Source organism: Macaca fascicularis, chromosome 4 (genome assembly GCF_037993035.2).
Source record: "Macaca fascicularis isolate 582-1 chromosome 4, T2T-MFA8v1.1".
NCBI classification, from domain to species: Eukaryota; Metazoa; Chordata; class Mammalia; order Primates; family Cercopithecidae; genus Macaca; species Macaca fascicularis.
The window spans coordinates 6,828,777-6,837,932 of NC_088378.1; the positions used below are offsets into that span (position 1 = coordinate 6,828,777).

The 9,156-nt window shown below is 38.7% G+C and overlaps 1 long non-coding RNA gene across 2 annotated transcripts; it reads left to right on the forward strand.

Moving 5' to 3' along the window:
- Positions 1-709: 709 nt before the first annotated feature.
- LOC135970501 (uncharacterized) lies at positions 710-8,387 on the forward strand. Of its 2 annotated transcripts, none has more exons than XR_010586168.1 (3): positions 710-1,036; positions 1,792-1,886; positions 4,198-8,387. It is a non-coding gene; the product is annotated as an uncharacterized lncRNA (long non-coding RNA). The 2 variants fall into 2 exon arrangements; XR_010586169.1 differs by having other exon boundaries at positions 8,145-8,387.
- Positions 8,388-9,156: the final 769 nt, after the last annotated feature.

The window sequence follows — 9,156 nt, forward strand, 5'->3', positions numbered from 1 at the left end:
ACTATCACACTGAGGTATAATTTTTAGCCCAGAGGGACAGAGTATGTAATATATATATATAAAAATATATATATATTATGAATATATATTATAATATATTATTATGAATATATGTAATATATAACTAGCTGAACTAAATTCAAAAGAGTTTAATTGAAAAGCAAATCAGGTAGTCTCCCAAGCCAGAGTAAGCTCAGAGACTCCAGCACAGTCATGCAGTAGATGATTTATGGATAGAAAAAGCAAAGTGATGTACAGAAAACAGAAGCGAGGTACAGAAACAGCCAGATGGGTTACAGGTTGGTGTTTGCCTTATTTGAACATGGTTTGAACAGTTGGCCATCTTTGATTAGTGAAAACTCAGTGATTGACACAAGAATAGGGTATAGTCTGTATACAAATCCATTTAGGTTATAGTTCATGATGTACCGAGAAACTTTTAGGATGAATTTAAAATATATAAGGAGGCAGATTTAGGCTAAACTTGATTTAACATTATACATGCATATAAATGTTAGATTATTATGTTAGATTTAGGCTAAACTTGATTTAATATAGTGTGTACATATGTAATGTTATATAATTCACATTACCTGCCAGGTGATAACAGAAAAATTCTTGGTTCTTTCAGAAAACTTTTGGCATTTGATTTCTGCTGAGTTTGCTGCCTTCTCTATTACAGGGAGAAGGTACATGTAAACTGAGTCCAATATGGTCCCTGTATTAGTCAGTTCTCACGCTGTTATGAAGAAATACCAGAGACTGGGGAATTTATAAAGAAAATAGGCTTAATTGACTCACATTTCTGCATGGCTGGGGAGGCCTCAGGAAACTTACAATCATGGCAGAAGGCAAATCTTCACAGGGCAGCAGGAGAGAGAATGAGGACCAGCAGGGGAAATGCCAATTCTTATAAAACCATCAGATCTCATGAGGCTCACTCATTATCATGAGAACAGCAGGGGAAACCACCCCTATGATTCAGTTACCTCCACCTGGTCACACCCTTGACACGTGAGGATTATTACAATTCAAGGTGAGATTTGTGTGGGGACACAGAGTCAAACCATATCAGTCTCTGATCCCAGAACCCCATATTTAGAAGGATTGTAGACCAGCACATAATTTCTGACATTATAAGACAAAAGAGGTGGAAAAACAGGGCAGTGTTGGAGTAAAGAAAAAGAGGCAATTTGGATTCAGGAAACCAAGAATGACTTTATAACGAACAGAAATTTTGAAATGCCCCTTGTAAGAAGAATAAGATTTTAATATGTTGGGAGGAAAATAGGAATTCCGGGTTAAGGGAATTGTATGAACACAGCCAAGGCACTAGGAATAGGGCTCAGCCTGTCCACATGCATTTAGGGCAGGGTCTGCAAAACTTTCCTGTAAAGGGCCATATAGTAGTGTTACAGCCTCTGCAGGCCACGAGGTCTCTATTGCAGCCACTCAACTCTACAGCCATAGTAGAAAAAACAGCCTAGACTCTAGAGAACACAGAAATGGTGAGAATAGCTGAGGTCCAGTCAAACTTTATTTACAAAACAGGTGGCATGCAGCCATAGTTTGCTATCTATAAACAACATGAGGAAAGACATTTTTCTCTATATTGTTCACAAGTTTATCTCAAATACCTAGCTCAGAGCCCGACACATAGTGCATGCTCAGGGAATATCTGTTAAATGATGAATGAAAAAAAAAATAAAGCCTGAAGCTGGACAGGTAACATAGGACCACATCAAAGAACCCATGACTGTCATCATAAGAAGACTTGGTTTTACTTTGCAGGCAGCAAGAGACCACTGAGGTCACTTCCCATCTCAGGATGGCATCTTGGCAGATGACCTGATGGATTAAAAAGCTGAGATATTTGGGGCAGAAAGGTAGGCTGACACATTGCACCTCATGTGAGAGGGAACAGATCCTGAGTTAGAACCTGAGTGTTGGGCATAAGTAAAATACTCCTTTCAGAGCCTGAACCTGCAGGACTCAGCCAGGTGCTAAAGAGCAGAGGAAAGACTTGGTGACCAGGAGCATGACTGGGCCACTTTGTGAATCACAGAAGCCAGGATGTCTGCAGCAATGAGTAGGCAAGGTTTTTAATTTTGCAAAGTCAGGTGTAGTTGAAGGTGATACATCCACATGTAAATGTCATGTCAGGTAGGTTATTAGGAAATTGGATTATTAGAAAGTTCTTCTCTTGAGAAATAATTAGATGTGACAGACTCTGTCATATACATTACTGGTGAGTTCTTCTGCCTGTAGTAGACTTACCTGCATGGCATTTACAGGATGGTTCCCAAACCTCCATTTAGGTAAGAAGGAAACAAAGACAGGAACTTCTAGGGAAATTGTTTTCATCATACATACATCGTGACATACATACATACATCACGTCATCACACCCAACTACCTGCCAGATATCTAATTTATTTAGAAAGCCTTGCAAACAACAACAACAACTCCAATAAATAAATAAATAACCCAAAACAATGATAAAAGTAGCAATTGGGTGGGGTTTCCATGAAGTTTATATTTTTGAAGCAGGACAAAGCTTTGACATTGGAGATCATAAGCTTGGCAGAAAACCCAAGGGAAAAGTTTTAAATTCTGTACCACCTGGGTCACCAGTGCAGTGGCTAACAACAAGTGTCACTGACAACCGTTCAGTGTGGAGAGAGATCTCTGAGGACCAAAAGTACATGTACTTGCCGTTTTACTTATGACTCTATTCTTAAAACATTGTTCTCTGTCATTACCACAATGAAATTAGGTCAGAAATTTACAAATGAATTTAATTCTATAGAAGTCAAAGTATAGGTTAAAAGTCTAAGAAGGAAGTGAAGTCAAATATTGAGTATCCTTCGTTCTTCCTGAAGACCATGGAGTATGTTGTATAATTGTCCTCCCCTTTCTCTAGATATTCACCCTCAAAAATGTTGTTTCTGAGTATCCTGCTTTCTAGAGAAAATGTTACAAACTCAAATTGTTGCAGGGATCAACACAGGTAACATCAGTGTGGATAAAGTGGGCCAGAAATAATAAAAGGGAGTAGAGGGTCAGAGTGGATGATCAGAGAGGACCAGGCCTTTCTTGAAAAGATGTGGGGGATGAGAAGCTGCAATTCAATTCAAGCAGAATGTGTCTTTGTGTTATTAGCTATTACCATTTTTATTCAGAGAAAGACATATATACATTTTATGTGAAATCTGTAAGTGTTTAAATGTTGACTTTTTTAAAATATACATGGGCCAAACAAAAGATATCCATATGTCCTCAATTGGCTATTTCATGTCGTGCGTCATTTTCTTGTGGGAAATCATTGATAAATTGTTCAAAAATTAATCACCATTAGCTTTTCTCTTTAACAAATGTATTTATAAAAATTACATAGGTTCTGAGTCAGGAAAGAACAGAAAATCACTTAGGGAGAGTTATCATGATAGCTAACTCTTATTGTATTAACCATGTGCTATGTAATGTTCTAAGTGTTTTATGGTATAGCAACTCATTTACTCCTCAGAACAGCTTTGTCATTAAAGTACTAGTATGTTTTCTGGAAGAAAACAGTGAGGCACAGGAAGATTAAATAACTCACTCAACTTTACACAGCTTGTAAGTGGCAAATCCCCAAGGGGAATATCAGTAGAATATCTCCAGTTCCTATGCTCTAACCACTATCCAGTGGTTTTTACGTATTCGTCCTGGGACGGCAGAGAGTCATGCAGCCTATCTGGTATTCTTTTTCTTATTGCTCAAGTGGGCCTCACTAACTGTCCCATATGGGTGTTGTGATATAAAAATAGATCAGACAGATACCAACTGTTATTCAAACATAAATGGTTATGAAAATGTGATACAAGGTACTTAGCATTGCTGAGACCAAAGGTTGTATCACCAAGCTTTGTGAGAACAGCTGCTGTCACCTTGGTAATTCTGCAGCCAAAGTATAGTAGAGAGCACAGGCGTAACATCTGGTAAGTGGGTGCCCAAGGCATCTCTTCCCACTCTGCTGCCACCCTTGGACTATTAAATGTCTTAAATAGGTGCTGAATACACAGGGACACTGAGTGTAGCCAATTATATAGTGACAATGACACATTAAAAAGTACAGGCTATCTTTCTGTTTCTTTGTTTTTTGGTTTTTGGTTTTTTTGGCACGTGTGTTTTGTTTCTGTTTTTGTTTCTGCTCAGCGTGTCTCCACTTCCAGCTGCTTGAGCTCCTGATGAGTGAAGTCCCAGAATGTCCTCCACAGTTTTGTAGCCGTCATGCAGGAGGAGGAATGTAACATCCTGATTTATAAATCAGGATCACCTTTTAAAAGTTGACTATGTGTAGGTCTGCTGGTAATTATTCCTGCTACACTGGAGGTGAAAGAAAGTATGGCCTAACCATGGTGATCTGCCTCAACTAGGAAACTGAATTACTAATCAGTACAGAGTAGCGAAGGTGTCATTATTCTCACTGCTTTGGGAGTGTAATATTCTGCCATAGATAAGGAGGAAAATAAAAAATAAACAGCTGAATCTCAAGCTCCACCCAATGTGCTAAAAGTCAACTGTATCAAAAACAGAGAGCCAGTGCCAGGAAAGAATGGAATATTTAAAAGTGAACTTCTGGTATTTCATCCAGGGGAAACTGACAACTTAAATAAAGCCGGTTTTTCGAGGCAGCAAGGCTGATAAAAGCACAGAGTCTTAATGGATATTCTTGTGTAGCTCTCCAAGAGGGGTCGGTCAGATGGTGGGGACACAGCAGGAAGAGCCCACCTGGCAGCAAGTAGGGTGCTGGTCTCTCAGAGCCCAACCTGCAGCACCAGTGACCATTTAAAATGAGCTGATACAGCTCAGTGCCTGGCACACAGCACTCAACCAGTGTTAGCCCCACCTGTTATTAACTCAAGAAGCCAGAAACATGGGCTGGGACATCCAAAAACCAAAAATAACATGTAGTCATAACATCAATTTCTGAGGTAAGTGACTGCCCAAAAGGGCCACTGTAGCTGTAACTCTGTGGTGTGTGAACATTTTCTTTCTAAAAAAAATAATCTTGGCCAGGTGCAATGGCTCACGCCTGTAATCCCAGCACTTTGGGAGGCCGAGGCAGGTGGATCACCTGAAGTTGGGAATTCGAGACCAGCCTGACCAACATGGAGAAACCCCGTCTCTACTAAAAATACAAAATTAGCCAGGCGTGGTGCCGCATGCCTGTAGTCCCAGCTACTCAGGAGGCTGAGGCAGGAGAATAGCTTGAACCCGGAAGGCAGAGGTTGCGGTGAGCTGAGATCACGCCATTGCACTCCAGCTTGGGCAACAAGAGCGAAACTCCATCTCAATAATAATAGTAATAATAATAATAATGTTACTTCTTAAAATCCCAAGAATAGCAATGAACTATCCTTGCAGTGCAGATAATATAATAGGTTGCACAAATGGCCAGAACGCTTTACTTCCCATGCCTGTGCCTTTATAATGTGATTCTTATATAATGTGACTACAGCATCCCTCCCCCTCCGCCAACAAGAAGTGGAGGTTCTTTTCCCATCCTCTAAATCTGGTCTGGCTCTGTCCCTCCCTTTGGCCAAAAGAATACACTAGATGTGAACTTGTGCTAGTTCTGAGACAAGTCCCAAGAGGCCTGCACATCCCGCTTTCTCTCTCGGAAGCCCGCCTCCACTGTGTGAACAGCCCGCACTGGCGTACTGAGGATGGGGGCCAGGTCCCATTTGAGGATGACCTCTGCCTGCCCACAATTAGCTTGGCAATTGACCTTAGATGTATAAAGGAGCTTTACTCAGGCTAAAAGAACCATTAAACTGAGTGTTACCCAGAACTGTAAGCTAAACAGATGCGTATTTATCAAACTACTATGTTCTGGGATGGTTTGTTTCTCAACAAAAACAAACTGAACATTTTCAGTACCAGAAAGGCAATGAAGCTGAGTTTGCATTCCACCTTTGCACTGCCCAGCTGAGTCTAGTGAGACATCATTCATCACTGCACGGCCTGTAGCAGATCAGCGTTACTAGGCAGCAACTGGCCGAGAATTGTGTCTTTCATGTTAAAGGGACACTAAATAATGTTCTGTTATTGATCCAGATGTGTCAACTGCTAGACTAGAGTCAGAAGTTCTGTTAATGTTGAGTAGAGCAGTTGCAGATTTCTTTATTCCAAAAACTTGGACATTCATAGAATCACACTTCAATTTATTATCATAATTTGACATGAATGGTGACACTGAAAATACTCATTAAAGAAAAACTCAGGTTCAATGATTTGCAAAATTGGGAACATATATGTTTCTTAGTGTTTGTTCCTTCTCCTTCAGAGGCCTTTGGGGAATAAGCTGGAGAACCAAGTTACTAGGGAAATACAATCAAGTTCTGCTACATAAGCAGAACTTCATAAATGAAGAATGTTTCTCTGTTTATTGCATCTAACTATAAAGATAGGGTATATTGCATTCAAGGGCTGCTATAACAAAATACAAAAGACTGGGTGGTTTACACAACAGAAATCTGTTTTCTCATATTTCTGCAGGCTGGAAGTCCAAGGTGAAGATGTTGGCAGGGTTGGCTGCTTCTCAGGCTGTGAGGAAAGGATCTGTTCCAGACCTCTCTCCTTGGCTTTGTGGATGGCCGCCTTGTCCCTGTGTCCTCACCTAATCTTCCCTCTGTACATGTGTCCAAATTTCCTCTTTTTTATAAAGATACCACTCATATTAGATTTGGCCCATCCTAATGACCTCCTTTCCACTAAGTTACCTTTTGAAAGACTATCTCCCAATACAGTCACATTCTGTTTTAGCCAGGTCTGGCTGCTATTACAGAATACCCTGGGCTGTGTCTCAGAGTTCTGGAGGCAGGAAGTCCAAGATTGAGGCACCAGCAGGTGTCTGGTGAGAGTCTCCTTCTGGTCTACAGATGGCCATCTTCTGGTTGTGGCCTCATATGGCAGAGAGAAAAATCACCTCTCTTGTGTCTCTTCTTATACAGCACTAACCCCAGTCAAGAGGGATTCACGCTCACGACCTAATTACTGCAACATTGGGGATTAGGATTTCAACATATGAACTTAGGGGGAATACAGACATTCAGTCCATCACTTATTCTGAGGTGCTAGGGGTAAGAATTTCCACATATGATTTTTTTATTATTGGGGGACACAGTTTAGAATATAATGGCAAACATGAAAAAAAAAAAAAAAAACTAACAACAACAAAAAAAAACGTTAAATGCAGAGCAGAAAATGCTAAACAGAATGAGATGACCTAAAACTACACAATAGGGAAGTTGTGAGGTTTTACCTTTTACACCTCCAGATAACTACAACATGCACCATTTCCATGTGGCAGAGGAGAATGAATCTTATTTTCTGCATTAGACAAAAGGTAATAAGCCCTGCAAGTACTTACAGTCTTGGTAGAAATACACTAGCATTTTCTTGTCTAAAAAAAGAAATATATTCTAAAAGAAGTCTATCCTCCTCTTTACAGCTGTTTATAACACAAAGGGTTATTTAGCAACATACATTAGTTCGTTTATTTGTTTTCTAATAGAAAAATCTTCCTTAAACATCTTATGGTGAAAGAAGCTTCCAAAAATGATGCAAGGTAATATGGCCATGAGCTTGAATTATATTTACTCTTATCTTATTCATTTATCACATTACATCTATGCACTAGACATTGAGCTGGGCATGGTATGGTTGGCATTTTTCAGATCAAATTGTGCTGTGATATCATGATATCTGCTCTATTTTTTGTAAGTATAAAATAAAGCATGCAGATTTTGTTCTAACTGTCGTTCAGTTGAATCATAATTGTATTTATGTGGTCTTATTATGCCACAGTGATTTTTCTACAGAAATAAAATGCTGTTCTTTCACTCAATGAGCTTTTAGACTGGTAGAAAAGACTAAGATATTAAAAAAAAGAAACAAGTACATAAAGTGCTACTGGGACAGATTAAAAGTAGCCACCTGTTTTTTGATGCTTTTAAAGGTGTGGGCCTATTTTCTACCCCACTGGTTTTTGCATAAGCTTCATGATGCCTGCCTAATAGAGAACAGTGAAAGACAGGTTGTGTCAGTTTTCAAGCCCAGACATTAAGGGAATGGTAACCTCCACTTCTCTCCTTTAGGACACTTGCTGTGTTACCCAGCTGCCATGCCATGAGAAAGCATAAGCAGCTACACGGGGAGACTTATTTGGAGAAAAAGCAAGACCCCCACCAAGAATCCCAGTTGAAATTCCAGCCATAACTCAACATGAACTTGTCAGCCATTTGAGTGAGAAAATAAGTTCCATGACATGGAGCTGAGATGAACCATTCCTGCTGAGCCCTGTCCAGATTTCAGATTGTGGCAAAATAAATGATTGTTATTGCATTAAATCTCAAAGCTTTGGTGAATACATACCAGAACACCTATAAATTTCTATGAAGGGAATCTTGTGACAGCCATGAAAACAAATATAATAATGGGAGGCATCTGATTTTCCCTGAAGGTTTAACAAAAAATGCTCTCATTTAAATACATTATTATATTACAAGATAAGCTCTCAGAATATAAGAGTATCACTGGATAGGCATTTGAAAACAGCATGTGTTTTCTGCTTGGTTGGGCCAAATCAGAGCTATTTGTGAAATATCACAAATGTTTGGGCATGTGTACATGAATTCTAGATTGGAATTTTTGTTTTACAAATACTTTTTACACTTATTCTTGTCCACTTTTTAATCCATAAAATCCTAAGAATGTTATGAGTTTTTGTAGGCATAAATTTTCAGTTTTTATATTTTAATTGAAAAATATAGCTTTTTGCTATTATGTACTTCTTTCTTAGTCAATTTTTAATTGCATTTTCCAATCTTTTAGGTTTGTCTCTTTAAAGTAACATATTGCTAGATTTTGTTTCCTGGTAGTTTGACAGTTTTTATCTTTTCATAGAGTAATTTATTTATTTGAATTTATAGTTCTGATTAATATATTTTGTTTTATGTTTTCTTCTGTCTTATTAAAATAGATGAGGGACTAGTTTTTATTTTAAATAATCTCAGAAGTACAAGATATAGTCCATGCCAACTTTTTTCTATTTCATAATATTAATTACCAAAGGAAATCAACAGAACAAACATAAATTTTACATTTATC